Below are 20390 nucleotides of genomic sequence, written 5' to 3'. Positions count from 1 at the left end.
TGTTGTGCAGAAGTCAGGTTAATACACAGCCGACAGCCCTATTGGACAACTGTTAAAATTCATATTATGGCAAGAACCAATCAGCTAACTGAAGAAAAACGAGTGGCCATCATTACTTTAAGAAATGAAGGTCAGTCAGTCCGGAAAATTGCAAAAACTTTAAATGTGTCCCCAAGTGGAGTCGCAAAAACCATCAAGCGCTACAACGAAACTGGCACACATGAGGACCGAGGAAAGGAAGACCAAGAGTCACCTCTGCTTCTGAGGATAAGTTCATCCGAGTCACCAGCCTCAGAAATGGCAAGTTAACAGCAGCTCAGATCAGAGACCAGATGAATGCCACACAGAGTTCTAGCAGCAGACCCATCTCTAGAACAACTGTTAAGAGGAGACTGCGCGAATCAGGCCTTCATGGTCAAATAGCTGCTAGGAAACCACTGCTAAGGAGAGGCAACAAGCAGAAGAGATTTGTTTGGGCCAAGAAACACAAGGAATGGACATTAGACCAGTGGAAATCTGTGCTTTGGTCTGATGAGTCCAAATTTGAGATCTTTGGTTCCAACCGCCGTGTCTTTGTGAGACGCAGAAAAGGTGAACGGATGGATTCCACATGCCTGGTTCCCACTGTGAAGCATGGAGGAGGAGGTGTGATGGTGTGGGGTGTTTTGCTGGTGACACTGTTGGGGATTTATTCAAAATTGAAGGCACACTGAACCAGCATGGCTACCACAGCATCCTGCAGCGACATGCCATCCCATCCGGTTTGCGTTTAGTTGACGATCATTTCTTTTCAACAGGACAATGACCCCAAACACACCTCCAGGCTGTGTAAGGGCTATTTGACCAAGAAGGAGAGTGATGGAGTGCTGCGGCAGATGACCTGGCCTCCACAGTCACTGGACCTGAACCCAATCGAGATGGTTTGGGGTGAGCTGGACCGCAGAGTGAAGGCAAAGGGGCCAACAAGTGCTAAACACCTCTGGGAACTCCTTCAAGACTGTTGGAAAACCATTTCAGGTGACTACCTCTTGAAGCTCATGGAGAGAATGCCAAGAGTGTGCAAAGCAGTAATCAGAGCAAAGGGTGGCTATTTTGAAGAAACTAGAATATAAAACATGTTTTCAGTTATTTCACCTTTTTTTGTTAAGTACATAACTCCACATGTGTTCATTCATAGTTTGGATGCCTTCAGTGAGAATCTACAATGTAAATAGTCATGAAAATAAAGAAAACACATTGAATGAGAAGGTGTGTCCAAACTTTTGGCCTGTACTGTACAACGTCACTTTAGAAACATTGCTATGATAGCGATGGAACGTACAAATGTAATGTATCCGTGGTTTGCAGAAACATAGATGCCAACATTTTCTTTTGCAGCTGGGCTGATTTTAAAGTACATTTCTCAGTGGAGACATATTTGTCAGTGTGATTGAAGAGTTTTCAGTTTCACCAAAATGTAATGGAAACATGATTACCTTTCTGAGCCGACCAGAAGACGACAAGGGAAAATGTCTAATTTTGTGTTAATGCACCAAAGAATTTGGATCATACTCTGTTGAAAATGAAGGTCTGCTTTCTGCAAGGTCAAGCACAGCTCCTGCACATCATTAAATGAGATTTGCATGGCCTAACTTGTTTTAATATTTCAGTGTTAGGCCACAGTCTCAGTCTTTATAAGTTCCTCTTAACACCAGTCAACACACTGTGGATTTCTTCAGCCATCTTTAACATAAGTGGTTGTGTTTGTTTATGCATGTTTACAACAAGTCAACATCAACCAGAATTTGCAAACTGGTTGAAATAATTGAGCTTTAATTAAAATAAAATAAAAATATTTACCCCCAATTAACTTGTAGCCTTTTGACACATGGGCTAAAGCGACTTTCCAAGTTAGGGAGTATTTTTTTTACAGTGCATCTCAGAGCTTTTCTGTTATTTCCATTGGGCGGCAGTGCGTCTATCCTGAAACTTGAGCTGCACTGCATTGCCTGCCTGTGCGCTCTGAACCAGCACTCCATCCTCAGTGCAACCAAGTCAAAGTAAATCCCACACTGCGAGTTTATTCTCCAAACACACACAAGGAGGAGGTTTTTTCCCTCATGTGCGTTTGTGGGAAGAGATCAGTCAGTGCGCTATGTAGAGGGTGAAGACTCCAGAGGAACGCAGGTCTGATCGGAGCGTTCATATCGGTGCCAGAGTCAAGACAGACAGAATAAGGACGCAGCACCTCGGATGTTTCCGTCAAAATAAAATCCGACCTGGGAAACATCTGCATTGAGAAAAGCCATGATTACAAAAGAGGAAACAGGGGAGTGAGATACGAATACATTTAAAGAAAACACACCAGTGTACTGTAGGTATCAGTCAGGGCGCCTGTTAATATAGACACATTATGATTTGATGGCTTATCGGGTGCTTTTATTTTGATGGCGAGTCCCCCCGTGTCCTGTGCCGTCTTGGTGAACTCGTGCGCACTTGACGCATCTCGCGTTGACACAGCGGCACGCTGAGAACGAGGCAGAGAGAGAGGGAGACGGCATCCGATGTGTCTTTTTCTGCACATCACTTTGGAAATTTGTAGTCCTGCTTGAAGCGGTGCTCACCTGCCGGGGCTGCGTGGCCGTGAGCCGCTGAGCAACTGATTTCACAGGATAATCAGACTAATTGCCTGCTCTGATATTGCCCTTCATTGATTCTGTCGACCATTCCCCTAATCACTGTCATGATTTTCTTCATTTTCTCCTCTCCTGCTGTTTCAAAGTGACCGGCTGCAGGTGTTTTTGTGCTCCGATTTGCGCCAGTCAAGCCTGGCAATATGTAATTTTGGGATAGACGCTGCGTTTTTTCTGGAGAAGTGGACTATTTCACATCTGGGATTCCTTTGTTTCTGTTTTTTTTTAAAACGTTACTGCTTTACTCTGTAGACCTGAACAGATTCTGATACAGCGTGATGGTGTGGGGCTATCGGAACTGACAGCAGAGTGTACGCTATCATTTGGAAACTGCTTGTGGGTAAGTTGAATTCTGTTTCGATCTTGTACGTTTTCCAAAGTTGCTTCGAGGTTCGTGCTGCCTTTCTGTGGATGCTGAAACCAGTTTGTGGGCACCGACGATTAATTTGGCTGACGCTGACATTCCACATATACAGATTTTCATCACTTGCCGACGCGCTTTAACAACAAACGGATTCGTGATCTCCAAATATGCGGCACTTAAATGCGCATTTGGAGTGAACATGTTTCCCCCTCAGTTACGCATGAATCCCAGTCGCTCTTTTTGCTTTAGTTGCGGACAGAGCCTCCTCAGTGGAAGTGTTCACGGCTGCAGTACGACAGAGAAGTGGGCTGCTCAAGTCTTCTGTATCTTTAGCAAAACCTAATTATCCAAGCGCAGCCATTACAGTGTGCCAGTGGATACGAGCTGTTAATTTTACGCAGTATTTTTTCCCGACATTAATTGTGTAACACTGTGCGCATTTGCATGTCGCTCCGGTGCGTCAGCAGTGTGTGCGTTTGTGTATGTGCGCCCCATTGCGTGCGTGTGTCAGTGGGTGTATGCGTCTTTGTGCACATGTGCGTGTCGCCGTGTGCGCGTGCACACAACGCGCGCGCTCGTTTCAGAGGAGGGAGGCGAGAAGAACCCGGGCTTAGTTATTTCAAATTATTTCTGCTGAGTGATTGCTTGGCGAGTCAGCTCTCTGTGCCTCTCCTCAGTATTTGCTGGTATGTCCTCTCCTATCCCCTGCTTCCTCCCCTGCTTGGATGGATGATGGCCTATGATTGTCCAGATGGATGTTGGAGCTCCTCTCTGGCTCTGACCAGACTTGCTTTGCCAGTGAAACATATTTAGGAATCAGGAAGTGATACTGCTGTAAAGTTAGAGCAGATGCTAGTTTAAAAAATGGGGACAAAATCCTCCGTCTCCTTCCTCATCCAATACGGATGAGTTACAGGAGGCACTGTAGCCTTGCAAGTTGCATCTCACCATTTTATCAAGCAGTGGCTGCTGCAGAGATGCTTCTTTAGTCATGCCTTTTATAAATCTATTAGAAACCATAACCTCTCAAAGGCCAAGGCCTACAGGCAGTTAAAGCCTTACATTCAGCCAGCTCCTCATTAATCACACACAATTGTCTGATTTTGTCAACAGTAACATTTTGCTCCCCATTTCAACTGCTCGCCTGGTTTCAGGCTCTAAATCTTTCCACTCCAATTTCTTTTTGACACGTTCTGCTTCAGGTGATTTCTTCTTGGTTTCTGATGTTATTTTAATAACATATTTATTCATTCCCAACATGTGGGGTTAAGCTTTGCCACAGGAGCAACCAGCAGCACATGAATTTATAGGTAAGTGGCAGTGGCCACTTAACGGAAGCCCTGCAGCTACATATTGAGCTGAGTCGAGTGCTCTCACACAGAAATTGATTTAGACAGAGATTATGTCATCTAGCATTGGCACTTTTTTTATGCTGGTCAAGTTTACCCAGCGGCATTGAATTCCACTTCTGCTCCCTGATGAATTAAGTGTAGGTGTAAAGGGCATGTTAATGCACCAGTAAAGCCGTTTCTCCTTTGGCGGGTACATTTCAAGTATAATTTTTTGTCAGTGTTAAAAAGCATTTTAACTCTGACAGCACATTTGAATGCCGCCCTTCTTTAATAAACCTTTTACAGACCATTTTCAACAAAGAACAATGAGTCACAGTCAGAAAATGGTCAACTTTTTCTCCATAATAATTGAAATTGAATCTCTTTATCTATCTCATGAGGGGAACTTCACTCATCTTGCAATAATGCTGCGATCCATTGTCGTCGGAACTCTGGAAATTAAATGACCGACGTGGAGAAGTGCAAGTCAGAATTCCAAGTTGGAAATGTGACGTCACAGCAACGTGGCTGAGCATGAGTAGAATGACCTTCTCATCTATTATTTTACTTATCCACGTTTATGTAGTGTACGTCTTGTGAAACTTGTAACAACGCTGTAGTTGCCGTTTCCATACAGTTAATTTTGCTTCATGGAAGTCTTTGGGAGCGAGCATGTTTCCACGTGATGCTATAGGCTGAGGTGGTGCACACTGTCACACAATCATGAGCAGTTGTAAATTATTTGAATTAGTAAAGGCTGGTGAAACAGTTGACTAATTGTATCTATTTTCTCCTCACTAATGGCGCTGTGGTAATTGATGTAGGTCCCCTGTAGATACGTGTGAAGCTTAGAGACTTGTCATGCAAACAGGGGACCATTTTTCCCAAGCAAATGGACTTGGATGCATTTAGATCAGAAGTTGGGATTACCAGCTGAGAATTATCAATGTTGACTTGCAATGGATTACAGCAAACACACCTTCATAGGCATCTGCAACTAGCCCTTGACCCCGTTCACTTTACAGTGCTCTCTCTGGCAGACAGAAAGATCTGAAGGCATCACAGGCTTTTTCCCTTCTTGTCCTGATTGATACTTTTAATTTTCAAGGAGCTGTCACCAAGGCCTATTGGCCTTGGCTTTGCAATCAAGGGGCGGGCAGTCAAAGGCTTTCAAATGAAAGACTTCATTAATATAGTGGGAAATAAGGGTTGTCTCGCTGTGCTATATTGGCTCTGTGTGAGGAGTGTTTGGAGCAATTGATGAGGATTTGTGAGGAAGAATGTCGGAGTGGAATTTGAAAGGGGCCCACCTCAATCATGGCTATTAAATTATATTAATAAGACAAAAGGGGAAATTGAAAAACTGAGAGGTGATCTAGATTGTGTGTTTATGTATGTGTGAGACCATGTGCATGTGTGCAAATATCATACTTCAGCATGAGCACCTTCCATTCTTGCTCGGCACCGCTGTGCAGATATTGACTGTTGTGAAATCCAAGCATTAGACGCTGTGGACTACATGCATAACAGACGCGCTCTCAGTTAAATCTTTTGAAAATCCAATTCCTGTGAAGATGAGATTCCTCTTTCCCCATGCCTTGTTCCATTTTCCATCACAATCATTGGGCATCGATCTGATTCAAAGCTATTTATTTTTGTTGCAGCCATCATGTCATGAATTGACAAGTATGGTAGATCAGGTAGATTACAATATGTCTGGGCATGTCGCCTCGCCCATAAAAACAAGAATCACAGCTGCAGAGGCTGAATACATAAGATTCAATCTGTCTATACATTTTTTCAGGCCTCAGTGTTTTCAGGTACAACTTTGTACTCATTGTGTCAGCTCAGCTATAATAAGGTACCAGGTTAATGTAGGAGACCATTCTTTAAAATATTAGCTTGTGGACTTTTTGACTTGTGAACCCTTTAAAAAGCAGCAGTGTCTTCTTGTGATCCTATCACAGTTTGCAGCAAATAGTCCTTTCATCATCTTAATTATCTAGAGAATAACTCACTTTAATTAATTAACAAGGGGTGGGCAATGTTATCATATAAACTGCGAGGTGATGCAAATTAGTCTATTGTCAGATTTTGCCATACTGTTTAGACTGTGGTAGATCTCCCTTTAGTATCTGCGGGTGTACTTGACCATTGTGGCTTATGTCGCAAATCAATGAGTTGGACCACTTAATGGCATTACCAGATTTATTCATCAATGTCACAAATTACTTACCTGGATTAGCCAAAAACAGACATACCTATCTAATTATTCTCTCTACAAACAGTTTCTCAACTACATAAGTATATAATTGCGTATACAGCAACTAGGATTTGGTACCAAGCTCTGTACTTTTATGGTAACTGACCAAATTACGTTGGTGCTAGCGAGTACCGATGATGTTAAATCTGTTTGTGCCAAATGCTGGTACCTGAGATCACATCTGGGTAAGAATGCCAGGTTCAGACAGGAGGCGGACGTGCTGCAAAGTGCACTAAAGCCCAGAAGCCAGCCAAGGAGTTTAACCTCAAAGCCGGGAAGCAGGCTATGGAGCTCCGCTGCCTCTCCGTTGGCTTCCCAGTGAGGCAGAACTATTGCCGCAGCTTTGATCTGCCACCAGAGTTTCAGAGTCTGGTCTGTTTTCTTTTGTGTAGAACTTTAGAAGTAGCCTTGTAGCACTGCTAGATGGGCAGAAACACACATTTACACACATGCAGCTTGTTAAAAAGCTAAATTTGTGTTATTACAGAGACAGTAAAATCTAAAAAATGTACTATTGGGCACTGGTACCAGAAATGGTACTTGTATCGGTTGAAATGTCAGTGGTACCCAGCCCTTACCATGCTAGAAGTTTATCCATATTGGTCATCCCTAAATTATACCAGTGATGTACATTCTGATCTCCATTTTTTTTAAGAATTGAGAACCACAAAATTTGTAAGAAACTATAAGATGCCGTTATTTACAATTATGTAACCACAGTGTAGCTCCATCAAGCCAGCTTTGTCTTCTGATCTCTTTCCTGCAGAAATAGGAAACCCTTCCCTTGTGTCCTTTCAAAGAACAGAGCTACCATGATCACTCGCTGATGGGACACGAGGCTGTATGGAAAAATAAATGGCCTTCAAAATTGGGGCCCCTATCACTTTGTGGCCCTTCAGCTCTCTCTGTGTGTCCCTCCCCGCTGTTATTCAGTGGAGAGGTATCAAAAAGAATGGCCCTCCCTGCAAATCATTTCCATGGCCCTCTTATTTTTGAGACCTTGATCTGAATGCCTTCCTGTATGGAAGTGAGCAGAGCATCTGCTGCTGCTATGCTAGCTTTATTTACTGTCTGCATGTAATGGCATTCCTGCCCAAAGAGAGCAACACTTAATACCACAATAAAAGCATGGTAATGGCATCATTTCCAACTGTCTCTTTACATTGCTCTTGAAAAAGTCATATACAAGCTATTCTGTGTCTGTGTGTGTGTCTTCGGGGGGATCAAAGCGTAAAGTTGAGCAGAGTCAAATGCAATTTAAAAGCGCTTTATTTTCCCATTTGTTACAGCAGAAAATAAAAGGAGTCCGGGTCAGCCACAGTGTAGCATGCCCCCAAGCTTAAATGTGGTGCTGGTCAATTGTAACATGGCTAAAATGAAGAAAGAGGCAATGAAGTACTCGTGTTGCACTTCCTCTGATGAAACGGCCATCTGAGGCATGATCAATTACCTCAATATACAGTATTTTTCTTGGCTAGCGGCGAGTGACGTTTAAAATGAATGTTTTTTTTCCTCCTTTTTAATCAGCAGTGGAATGAGAAGCCCATTGCTATAAGCAAGAGGGCGGAATTATCATTTTCATCCTTTCTTTTCAGACCCACTGTCACCATGCCATGTCTGGAGGTGATCCTCAGAGGCCCATCCAGCCTGGGAAGATGAAGTTGATGTGTTTTAGATAGCTTTTAGAGAGATGTGGATGGAGGATGGAAATTGCATGCCAGGGGAAGCAAAATGAGCAATTTTTCCTCCCATTTCTCGTCCTCTCTTCGTCGGATCTGTGCTTACTCATTCATGAAGGCTTTGTTGTGACATCCCATACGTCGGTGCGGAGATAAAAAAAAAAAAAAAAACTTGCGCAAAATGCCAGTTGGAGATTGTGCAGGCTAATACATTAGCAGGCTAACTGCATAATAGAGGAGACACAGCTCCCTGAGATTATCAAAATATCATCAAAACTACCAATGTATATGCACATTTGACCTGTGATCTGAGTGGCTGCTGGGGAGGTATTCAGGGTATTCAGCAGAGCCCTTTACAGACCCATTTCGGGAGGTGTGGTCTCCGCAAAGGCTTTTAAGTATTCAGTGAAAGAAAATGCTCATACCATAACATGTAGCATCTCCTTGAGTGGAGGCTCTGTGCTTGTCCATTAGCACAGACTATTTGCATATAGTGTCAGTAGGAAACCTCCCCTCTGAGCCAGACAGGACCCACATAGAACAACTACGTCAGGGGATTAATAGTGAGTGAAACCAAGGGGTGCTTCATTAGCCGTTTGTCATTTGTCATTAGCCACTACGCAGGAGACCTGGGGCAACATAATATTTACAGGTAATACCATGCATAATATTTCAACCTGCCTCCAGTACAACATGGGTATACTGATGTACATCAGGCTGTGTCCAGTTTGCGACTAGATTTATGTTGCACTGTTGTATTTAAAGGGTACCTTAAGTATTTTTCTTCCCTGTTTCTTCCATGTTTTTGTTTCTAAGTGACCAATAGGAACAACAGTTTTTGAAATCGTTCCAGTATTGTGTGAGACCGCTGCAGTCAGCAGCAGAGAAACATGCTGCTGTGTAATTCCTGTGGGCAATTGGGTACTGACAGTTTTTGTCCACTAAAAGTGCTTGCTTTTGCCTGACTACGTTATGAAAAGGATCCCGACAAAGATCAGTCTGTTTGTTAAAGAATAGGATCGTTTTTGTTTGACCAGAAACAGCCCTGAAACCACCATTGTCAGAGCTAATGGAGTATTTAAATAGACAGTACCTTTGTCATCGTAAAACACTTTATTATAGTCGACAGAAGCAAAGCAAAACTCTCAGAAGTGGATTTAGTTTGTCTCTTCACTGTGCCAACAATAAGCAGCTCTGGTTTGATTGTAATAAACCCTTAATTCACCCAATAAGATGTGAAAATAAACTGGCTCTATACACAAAATATTTACTTACTGTTTATTTCAGTTGAGTCTGGTGTGTTTGACAATGGCATTTCTAGGCTCTTACTCTTGAACAAAAGGTCGACCCCTGTGGGGATCCTTTCCAAAAGTTGTCACACATTCACAATAATAATCTGAGTGGCAGTGGCAAAAACCAGTGCTTTTAATGGACGTAAATTAATGGTGCTCAGGTGCCTGCAGGGATTACATTGCAGCCGGTTTCGCCGCTGCTGGCTGCAGAGGTTGCACTCAGTAGTGGACCAATTTAAAAAATTGTTGTTCCCATCAGTCACTTTGACACAAAAACATGGGAAAATAGGGTCCAGGTTGGAAAATACCAGAGTTACCCTTTAAACATTCGATTCCTGCCCTGTATCATGCCCCACAATGCAGTTCACGAACTTTTGCTTTAGCGTTTAATCAAACTTTTATCCTCTATAACTGTGATTTGTGGCATAAACAATACATTTACCATATCTGCTGTGTTTTGCCAGATGATGATCCAGTGCCATAGTTGAGCTCGGTATGTTGGTGAAAACTCTTAAGTCTTCTGGGGAGAGTCCCATTGAAATGAATGAGGAGACAATGTGTTTTCAAGTACTGATAGTCCATGCTGAATTTTAGTGACTCTTATTTTCTTTGATTGTTCCCTTTTTCTGGCTTCCTTACTGTATTATGTGAGCTTATAAAACCAATATTATTAAATATATACACAATTCGACCCAGTTCAGTTACATGCATGGCTGAACCCCCTGAGCCACAGCATCCTCTATATATTCACGCATAGCAGCTCCAGTAATAATCCAGTCCCCAGTTTGGCTAATGATGGTCATAATTTTATGCTACTAAAACATCCTTTGCGTTACTACTGAGGGGGTTACTGGTGTGCCTTTTTCCAGTCAGAGCGCAGCTCTGTTTCCCCCCTGCTGGACCAGACCCACAGAGACCGCCTCTCAACAGGGTTCTTGATTTATGGGCCACTTTACAAGAAGGGCCTGGGGACGCAGCACTTCTTGTCCTCCGATATTGAATCTCGGCTGCCTAGCATGGAGATGTGGGTCGTCTGTTATTGTGTGAAAGCTTATTTGCATTGCACCGTTAAGCTCTCAGTGGTAACTATAGCATGTCTGCTCGCCTTAGCACTTAAGTTTATTTTTGCTTGCAGGGCTGTTTGGTTCCGACATGTGAGGGACATTTTCAGAGGAAAGGTGTGCAGTGAAGACAAATAGCTTTCACATGTGTCTACTTTTGCAGTTAACCCTTGAACATACATGACATTTAAACACTTAATGCTTTCTGTTCCATGCTTTGATTTAAAGTCTGTCATGATACCAGGCTGCCCGCCACAACGCAGTGTATTATATATTTCAACCAAATAATTTGAAAGCCAAATGCAGCACATCCATCATTATCCTTACCATTGTGCATTCATCAATGATGAAAGCAGAGGTACATTCAAGCAGTGCACAACCTGAACAAACAGAGTCAGATAAATTGACTGTACAATTTCAAGCACATTGTCTGTTAGAAGAAAGACTTTGATTATTCTCTCAAAGGCTTTGTTTGTTTTGTTGCTTTTGGCTGGGTTGCACATTTGCTCTGTTTTTGGCTCAAGTTGATTCTTCCTCGTTGTTGATTTGATTAAAAAAAGAAAAATCAGCAAGATAAATGTTTAGCAGCCGTAATGATAATAGTTGCTGTAGGGCAGGCATTTATTAACACAAGTTAATAATCTGACAGTCCTCTTTCATTTCCCCCTTAAATCAGCCCATGGTTCTGCTGCTTAGACAAGACAGTGGAAGTGATTTGGCAAACGACAAAAACTGCCAGAGCATTTTCATCATTTGAGAACATTTGTGTTAGATTTTTTTGGGGGGGCTTTTACTGCCTTTATGATAGAGCAGCTAGAGAGTGACAGGAACGGGGGGAGAGAGAGGGGAGGACACAGCGAATTTGCTAGGAGTCAAACCCAGGCGCTGCCGAGGACTCAACCTACATGGGTTGTGTCCGAAAATGTGTTTGTCCGTTATTATGTTTGCATGTAATCTATAAAAAGCTGCTCAGTTGTACAAGAGGATCTAGACTTTTCTGCTTCTCTTAAAGCCCAAACCAAAAAAAGACATTTCCGATGGAATCTTTTCCTGCTGTAATACTGTAAAATATGCAGTGTTCTTTTACTTTCTTAAAGTCAGTGCTCCTTGAAGAACTCAGACTTTGATGCTCTCCAATGAATAGCATTAGCATACTGTAGAGTTAGCTCGGGACTCGTCGGTTCAGCAGCAGATCAGTCTCCGTGTCACAGATTTAAATTTAGGTGTTGAGTAAAAATGTGTGCTGGAGGTTGTGTGTGAGAGAGATAAAGAGAGAAACGCTTCAGCCCGTGAATATCTCATCGCCGCTATTGGAAGCCTCTACCTCAGCTTGATGAATTTTCATTTTATTTAGCATTGCGGGTGTTTCTCTGAAGTACACCTACAGCTGCTATAGTTAGATGTCGCTAATGTTAGACTCCAGATAACCCTGCAGCATGAATGTCATTCAGCAGCTACTGTAGCATGCTTCCTCTTGAAGTGAAGCCTGTTTCAGACCTTGAACTCTGACCGTGTTTGAGAGTTTGATTGACACCTGCAGTACGGATCAAGCCTGGGGGGGAAAAAGACATGCGCTTGAGTTTAACAGATGAAAGTAACTTTGAGAAAGTGCTCCAAGATCTAGCTGCTGCAACATTAAAGCACCAGTTGTTGGATGAGCTCAATATATCCTTTTACCTCAACATAAATGTACAGTGGCTGCTCTGATAGCATAAAAGGAGCGGTGGGGCTTCAAGTAAATGTGACAGAATCTCAGTGCTGACGTGCTATGTGATCTGGAGAATTGATTGCCTGTAACGTGTTTATAAGAAAAGTGTTTTGAGGCTGAAAGCATCCTTTCAAAGAGTAGAGTAGCAACAGAGCAGAACAGTCAGTGTTAATGTAGCAGCGTGTGAATCACCACTGTGCTATTTTGCTATAAATCCATATACATCAGAGTTAATTTAAAACTTGCAGACAGTTTGAATAGCAGCTTTAGTACCTGTAGCAGCTGTGAGCAAACAAACCACTCTTTGACAACCCCTATAATTGTCCGTGTTTTTAAAAATCAACATCTATTAACACTGGGAAATTTGCTGTGTTGATGCTACAAGTTGATTTAATCTTTTAAATTCCAGCAACACATTTCATTATAGACAGCGATACAGACATTTGACTCAATAAAACTCAGATGGTAATCACTAGGATGTCAGAATATGGATAGTTTGCACAAGACCCAGAATAATCCCCACTTATTTGCTCCCAAGTGTGTTTCAGTGCTCTGCCACTTGGCACCGCCTCTCACGGTTGCCTTCTCCTCATCCTCTATTCTCACCCTTTTTTAGCGTTCATTCATCCTCTCCTCCCCTTTCACCTCTTCCTCTCAGCGATTCCAGCAGGCTCCCCCTTGGTCCTCTCAGCCCTGGCCTGGAATATCCAAAGCGAGAGCTTCGTTCATTTAATGTCATCCTTATTTCCCTGACAGCCAGGCAGGATAAAGAATCTAGTTAGCAGGCAGCTCAGGTAATCGGACTAAGAATTGGACGTGACTGCAAAGACAGTTTGTGTGTGTGTGTGTGTGTGTGTGTGTGTGTGTGTGTGTGTGTGCACAGGCATGTGTGTGCACATTTGTGTGTCCTCAGAAGTCATTTAAGGAGGATTTTTCCAAGCTGACTGGTAGATAACAGCTCCCAGGACCAAAAATAAGACATATAAATTGTACAGTATATACTGTATCTGCCATATTTCACCCACAGAGAGCAGCTCCTGTCACTTCCTCTCAGTTTGCTAACTGCTGAAGTCAAATGAAAGGCCAATAGCTCTGTAAGCTGTTGTTTATTTAGAGATTTGTTGAGGTCACCATTCCCATAGTAGATGTTTTAATAAAAGAGTTGGTAAATGTTAGGTAATTGTAAACAGCAAGTGTAACCCAGAGGCACAAGGGTTCTTATTGTCAGGTACTGTAGATGCTGTAGCTGAGCTGGCCAAATGATAGCTGGTTTTCTGTGGCTGAAAACACCTAAGAGAACGCTGAGGTTATCTTAGGTAAAATGTCTACCAAAGTGACAGGTAGTGAATGTAAAATCAAAGTGGTACTAAAGTTTCAAATACTGTCCAGGATCAACCAAAGTTTGCAACAGTCTCCCAGACGTTTTTATATGCTAACAAAAGCTTTTAGCTTTTGTTAGCTAATTATTACAGGTGTAAATCACAAGTTTCATCACGAATATGACATTTACTGATAGCACACAGTCTGCCTCGATATAATTTAAATTCGATTCGATTCAGGGGCCTGCAAGCGATGTAAGACAACACCACTAAATATCCTCTGCGAGCACTTTTAAATGTTTAGGCAGGTTGTGTGCTTGGACGTAAATGGCGACACATATGTACCATGGGAATTTTCAAAATAAAGGCATATCTTAAAGATGATAGTATACATTAGGTTTTTCACTTTGCGTTCATAATATGAGATGTTGATCATTGAATTGATATATTGATCTAGCTCGACATATTGTTACACTACCAGTTTTGTTTCCAGTATAAAACTGGGTGAAATTATTTACGTATTTTTGACATTTTCAGCACATTTAACTTTGATAATACTGATGAGCGTGATAATTTAAGTCACTAAAATTGTGATATGAATTTTCACACTTTTTAGCTCAAATGGCCATTGTGCTAATATTACCTTAACACGTTCTAATCCCCGTTAACTCATTTACAACTTTAGAAGTCATAACCAGAACGTTAGATCGTGTGGTGAACTGCTCAAGTCATTACTGTTTCTTTGAATTTTGGCATTTTACCAACTTTAATTTAAAGTTTACAACCACACACAAATAATAAGTGAAGATTTGTTCTTTTTTTGATGATTGTGATCTAATTTTGAGATTTTTTGGATAATCTCAAAAAGCCACCCCAAAAGACAAGTTGAATTCAAGGCATTTGGTGTTTTTCGAGCACAATTCTACGCCTAAAATTGTGAGGAAGTCTTTGAAACAGTCTTCAGACCATGATGTGGGGAACATATCTCAACAGGCAAATGGATATAATATGAAAAAAATACAATATAGACTTCTTGATTTTTATTTAATCCTGCTTCAGCCATGTTTAGTAACAATTTTGCATCATCCTGGAAATGAAGATAGCTGGTGATAGTGGTTTAAACGCCACTGCTTGGCTATTCAAGTATCTACAAAATCTAGAAATCTGTTCCTGAGACAGATTCTGAAATGACTTGTCTTCTGTTTTATCCTCACCACGCAGGGACAAATTAGCCACTGATGAAAAAACATGGTTGCATAACGTGGTGTGTGTCTTTCATTATTCCTTATTCTTCTGCTGATTGAACTCTTGATGCTTTGTGCTGTTTTTATTCTCGCTGTTGCCAGGGAGGAAGTGGACAGAGTACATATTTTTACACAAACGCAGAAGACACATTTATTCTAAGACATTCAGGGTGTTAAACATGCCTAGAGATGTCGATTGCGCTCGAGAAACGACCTCTTCTTTCTCTTTCTCTCATGTGTGCATGTCAAGAACATGGAGGCTTGTGGTTGCAGGGTTATTAGATAATCCAAAATGGAATAATTCAGTGAGGAGAGCACAGACTCGTGTGGGTGTGTGTGTGTGCGTCAGCCAAGGGTGTAAGGGCTGGAAAAGTGTTCCTCACAAATAGAAATGTTAATAACTCACCAAGCAGAGTACATATCAATTTTCCGACTGGAGGTAGGAGGAAGGGGGCAGAGGGGTGACGTGGGGAGAGGTTGTTGAGGCTGGGGGTAATGACAGAGATGGAGAGGGTGTAAGTTCATGCTGCAACTGAAGCGTCACAGTTTTAATTATTTTTTTCAGTCCTGCGTATGTGATTAGAGGCATGTGACCCATGATGCTATTTATTTTTAAAGGGGCAGTTCACCTCCAAATCAAAACTACGTATTTTTCCTCCTACCTGTAGTGCTTTTTATCAGTCTTGATCATTTTGATGTGAGTTGCTGAGTGCTAGAGATGTCTGTCTTTCCTCAAATATAATGGAAATAGATGGTTCTTGGCTTGTGGTGCTCAAATCACACACACACACACACACACACAAAAAAAAAAAAATTGAAAAACCTTAGTGGAACTACTTTCTTTCTACCAAACTACACCGGCCAACAGCCTCACCATTAACCCTATGGGCCCGAGCGACGCACAGTGCGTCCAAATTCACACCTGTTCTTCTCTATTGATTTTCTCTGTGACCGTGCGTCATAGCAAGAAGCCACGCATATCACGTGAAACAGCGGATTTGTAGCTTTCCGAGAAGACTTGTCAGTAATCCAATGTTTTCACAGCGAAAAAAAATGATAAAGTTACACTAAAATGATGTATAACAGAGCTTTCATACAGCTTTGCATACACATTACTCTTGGATGGATTACTCGCGAATGCAGAAATGCCACGCATATCACATGAAAGCGCAGGAGCAGAGCTTTCCAGTGATACCACACACATCATTGTGCTGTCATCCCATCACGCTATAAATCCAGATCAAGTTTCTACAAAATAAAAACCTGACTAATTTCTTTACAATCCATTATACAGATCTTGTTATCAGTCACTTCATATAGTGAGGAATATCGTATCTTACCACGCCTTAGGCTTGCGTGTGTTTCTCACCGTCTATCCACATTTGTAGTCCGGCTTTCAAGATGCAAATATCTCCATATTGTCCAGTTGACACTCCATCAAACTTTGTATGACAAAACCAGCCACTTCACCTTTGCGCACCCAGACAACTGAAGACTAATTATGCATGCTGACAGGGCCGTAGTCACCATATACATTGAGGGGGACACGTGCCCCCCCACCAATGCCCAAAATGTTCCCCCAGTATATAACTGAAACTGAAAAACAAATATTATCTTGGAGGACATCATTGCACTTGGTTGACTATTTTTCTGTGACCAAAGATTTGCAACGTGACGAGTTGAAACAGGCAACTATTCGCAATGTGCCATTCTGATTTCCAGCTTTTCGGGTGGATTTTGTGGCTGAATACAATTCTTAGATTCTTAAAATATAAATGAGGATAGCGATGGTGAGATACTGGCTATAGTTGCATTTATTGCAGTGATGAAATGGCAAAATTATTTTGACGACCAGCCGACGTCACTACAAGCTGATTGGCTTTTGAAACAGGTGACATGCTTTACATTCTAAAACCGGCAGCTGGCAATTTGACCAGCTGAGTTGGAGGTGACACCATCAGCTTGCTTAGGAAATAAGCGCCCGTCTTGCTGGAGGACCTGAACAAAAAAATCAGTTGGAGAATAAACTGCTTTTGCAGTTGGAAGAAGTCCTGTGACTTTATCCCCACACTTGCAGTCTCCATCTTTCTCTGCCCAGCTGCCCGTTCCACCTTTTGAAACTGAACTCTGGACTTTTTTGAACTTCTTTATGGTCTTGAAAAATCATATCTTCAGCATTTATAAATAAACACAATCTACCCAGGGCCTTACAAGAAAACTACTCTTCTGGCATTTAAAAAAAAAAAAAAAAAGACTAAATACATTTAAGAAAAATAACAGGCAAATCATTAAAATTTCTCTGACACTCCACTAGTCAGTACTGCCAAGAAAATAATAAATAATTTTGTAATTGTGACACCCCTGACTTTGTGGCTCAGCAAGTGTTTGCATGCAGGATGAGTAGACTTGGAACAAGCAAAGAAGAAGTAAAATGTCAAAGTTTTACACCTCAATTCAATCAAAATTCCAAGGCACAGAACTGAAATGTTTTCCAAACAAGCCAGAGAAGTGCAGGCACAGATATGGATGTCTGTTATTGCCTCTTGCTGTCAGTTCCTGTTGGTATCTGATATGGGGAACATCCTCCAAAGATATGAACAGTCATCCAGAAACATCAGATATGAGCGGCGGTTCAGAATTGAGCACGAGTGCCTTCAGCGCGAACAGCCCGAGAAAATGTGTGACAGAGTAAGAGAGACTCTAATCGAGGGATCCGTATAAATCATCATCTCAATATCCACCTGGCGAGCTGTGGTAAAGCCTCAGTCATCGATTGCTGGAATTGTTTGTGTGTGAATGTGAGAGGGAGATGCATTCCTCGGGGCCAACTCGGAGCCCCGAGAGTGTTGAGAGAGTGCCCCATTTCTCTTGCCGAACCCTCCTTGAAAGTAATTGAATTTTGGATGAATCCGCTGAGAAGGAAACACTGTCAGGGAGGGGAGAGAGTGGATGCTTGAGGAAAAAACAATCAAAGAATGAGAGGCAGGTGACAGCACCTTTTGGATGAGCTTTTCCTTTAAAGAATGGCACGCTATGAGATGCTTGACAGGATAAGCTTTCATTGTGCAATTTTTTAAGGGAGGTCTATTTTTCCTGAGATTTCATATTTTTTGGACATCTAGTATCCATTCATTTGTTGAAGGGGGATAACTCTTGTTGCTTTTTTTCCCTGCTCTATTGTGTTCCTGATCATATCTCTGACAGTTAGACAGCTGCACTGAATCTTTCACTTCTCACTAGCTAATAACCATGTGCCAAGAAGTAAGATGATAGCGACAATAATACATTGACACCCTTTTCGTGATCACTGATAACAAATTGAGTGTTTGACCTTGATAAGCCCTTGAGTAGGTAGTTTCGTCAAAGAGGTGGCCATCTTCTTAAATGTAATCCATCAGCATCAGACGCAGGGAGTCGCGGATTAAGCTCATAGTCAAACTTAACCGTAATATTTAGAGTATCTGGGGAGGAACAACAGAAATCTAGCAGTTGAGGAGCACAATGACATCATGGCAGCGTTTATTCAAACATTGCTGGTGGCTACAAGCTCGCTCCGCCTCCAACTTGAACAGTCAGACTTCCCCTTTCTTTTCCTGCCAGCTGACTCCCAGCTGATTAAGAGACCCAAGTCATTATTAAAATCAGTTGTTAAAACACAGACTGTTGCAGCGCTCCAGCTTGAGCGGAGGTAGTGACACATAACAACCAAGAGACCCATACCAACAAAGGGGAATATGCATCAACGGTTTCATCATAAATCAGCTGGTCATGCTGTGATGACAATGACAATACAGTCACTGGGGTGAGGGCCTTATCGAGAGCCAAAAAAAGAAGCCGCTTTCAGTTGAGTTGGTGGAAGTGTATAACATCACAGGCGCCGGAATGAAAGCAGCCATCATGGGCACAAAGCGAACGCATTAAGTGGAGCCATGAAAGGCCCCTCAATGCAAATAACAACCGTATAGACATGCGGCGGGCAATCATGTATTACAAAAGCAAGAATACCCGCATCAATACGTGCGTGGCTGCCAGATGAGCTCAACACCTTTTATGCTCGCTTTGATCTCTCCAGCAGAGCCAGCCATTAAAGCCCTTTCCTCAGAGGACCTGGCACTCGCGTAAACAGCAGACGTGAGAAAGACCCCGCTGAGGAGGTATGTGAAGCTTTGCCATGTACTAAGAACATGAGCCAGACATTTAGCTGATGTCTCGACCGACATATACGACACATCACTCTTTCGGCGGCGCAGTACCTGCAGCAAAATACCAACCATTGTCCTTCTACCTAAGAAGTCTGCAGCGTTACGCCTCGACAGTTACCCAACTGTGGCATTCTCCCCCATCCTTTTGAAGTGCTTTGAGAAGCTAGTTGTGCAGCATGTCAAAGATCCCCCCAGATCCACAGGATGCCATCTATTACCGTCTGTCATTGTATTGTGGACATTCTCACCACAAGACTACGAAGAGTTTGGATTGGCAGACACAACTCCACAAAATACTGCTTATTCCACTTTCTGTGAGACTCCCTAAAACTTTCTCAAAGAGGTAACCAAAAGTATTTTGACTTCCAACCCAATCGTCAGAAAAAAATGTTGGCATTGTAGGTTTTTGCAAACCATGGATACATCATGTTTGCTTGTTCTTATGTATGTAGTGGATACTTGAAACTTTTAAAGAACGTTTAATTAATATGTGGTTGTGTTTGGGCACAAAAAAATTGGTTATGGATAGGAAAAGGTTATATTTTGGCTTAGAATACCCGGTTTAGTTGACACAGTCTCCGCTGCTTTTTGTTCCTCGATGCCAACAGGAGGTGAGGCGATGTATACAACAGTATTTCTTGCCATTATCCCAGCAGAAAATGCAGCAATGTCCCTGTGAAAAACAATTGGTTGAAAAAACAGTGGCAGGTTACAACAAAACACCTGTGTTCGTGCCTAAATCGAAAATGATATAACACGGGTAAGGTAAAGACAGAATAATACAATGCCAACATTTTCTTCTGGCGACTGGGCTGCAACTTCTCTGATGACAGCTTGGCACCATTCTCAAATATCACTCATCTCACCCGCCTCCTACATACTCCACATGTGCTATTAAATGATATTGAAATAGAGCTGAAACAATTAGTCAGTTGACCGAAAATTAATCATCAGCTATTGTGTTAATTGTTTGTCATTTTTCAAGAAAAAACAGCAGAACATTTCCGTGTTCCAGCTCATCTATTGTGAGGATTTGCTGCTATTTTTGCTTTTTGTTGTGGTAAACTCGAAACTCTCTAGGCTTTGGGCTGTTGCTCAGAAAAAAACAAGACATTTGAAGACGTCACCTCTGGCTTTAGCAAAATGTGACAGGCATTTTCCACAATTTTGTGGCATTTAATAGACCAAATTATTGTTTAATAAATTTCAACATTAATCCACACATTAAATCAGAATGAAAATAATTATTAGTTGC

General features: G+C 42.0%; 1 protein-coding gene across 3 annotated transcripts in view; it reads left to right on the top strand.

The window, feature by feature from the left end:
* Positions 1–20390, top strand: part of LOC125884655 (interleukin-1 receptor accessory protein-like 1) — a 312218-nt gene that overhangs the window by 2206 nt on the left and 289622 nt on the right. For 2 of the 3 annotated variants that reach the window (XM_049569687.1, XM_049569685.1), the window contains exon 1: positions 2513–3012. The gene's annotated coding sequence lies outside the window, so the exon portion shown is untranslated. Of the gene's footprint in view, positions 1–2512; positions 3013–20390 lie in introns of those variants that run through there. The other variant, XM_049569686.1, reaches the window with a different exon arrangement.

Source organism: Epinephelus fuscoguttatus, linkage group LG24 (genome assembly GCF_011397635.1).
Source record: "Epinephelus fuscoguttatus linkage group LG24, E.fuscoguttatus.final_Chr_v1".
NCBI lineage: Eukaryota > Metazoa > Chordata > Actinopteri > Perciformes > Serranidae > Epinephelus > Epinephelus fuscoguttatus.
This window is presented reverse-complemented; position numbering and strand designations above follow the sequence as displayed.